Raw genomic sequence first — 1,256 nt, 5'->3', positions numbered from 1 at the left:
ATAGGGTTTTAAAAGGCTGTGACAGTTCGGAAGCAGATCACCAGGCCTGTCTTCTGAGGCATCTCTGGGTAGGTTCAAGCTGCCAACCTTTCAGCAAGTAGTCAAGTGCTTAACACTTTGCACTACCCAGGGATTCCTAAACACTTTGCACTACTCAGTAGCTAAAATAAAAAACACCGACAAGGATGTGGAGCAACTGGAACTCTCATCCATTGCTGATGAGAATACAAAAATACGGTCACTCTGGAAAACAGTTTGGCAGTTTCTTACGAGGTTAAACATACACTTACCATATGGCCCAGCAATCCCGCCTAAGTATTTAGAGAAATAAAAACTTAAGTTCTCACAAAAGCTTTTATGTAAATGTTTATAGCAGTTCTATTCATATTTGCCAAAAAGTAAAAACAATTCAAATGTTCTTCAACAGATGAGTGGATAAACTGTGGTATATCCGTACACTGGAATACTACTCAGCAATACAAGTAAATGCACTACTGAATCATGCAACAAGTTGAATGAGTCTCAAAGGCCTTATGCTGAAAGGGCCAGTTTTAAAAGATTACATATGATTCCATTTATATAACATTCTTGAAAAGACAAAACTACAGATATGAAGAATAGATTAGTGATTTCCAGGGGTTAGGGGCAAGAGTAAGGTATGACAAATTTTAGTGGTGATGCAACAGTTCAATATCCTGATGTGGGTAGTGGTTACATCTATAGATGTTTTGAAATTGAGAGAACTACGCTCCAAAAAAAGTTCATTTTACTGTATATTTTACAAATAAACTTCAAAAATGTCAAAGAGGGACAACACTAGGGGCCCTATTGTGTGGCATAAAGAAAATACAAACCATAACTAACAATGCACAAACACCAGAAGATAAACTAGACATCTGGGTGCTCCTAAAAACTAATCACTTATGCTCATCAAAAGACTTAACCGAAAGAGTAGGCAGAGAACCTACACACTGGGAAAAAAAATTTTGGATACGACGGATCTAATCTTTAAAATCTATAGATTACTTCAACACCTCACTAACAAAAAGGCAAAAAATAATCCCATTTGCAAATGAGCAAGAATATGGACACTTCACCAAAGAAGACATTTAGGCAGCTAACAGACACATGAAGAAATGCTCACGATCATTAGCCATTAGAGAAATGCAAATCAAAACCACAATGAGATACCATCTCCCCCTGATATAACTGGCACTAATCAAAAAAACAGAAAATAACAAATGTTGGAGAGGTTG

Source organism: Trichechus manatus, unplaced genomic scaffold, assembly GCF_000243295.1.
Source record: "Trichechus manatus latirostris isolate Lorelei unplaced genomic scaffold, TriManLat1.0 scaffold00011, whole genome shotgun sequence".
Lineage (NCBI taxonomy): Eukaryota > Metazoa > Chordata > Mammalia > Sirenia > Trichechidae > Trichechus > Trichechus manatus.
The sequence above is the reverse complement of the archived record's forward strand: the minus strand, read 5'-3'. Positions refer to the sequence as shown.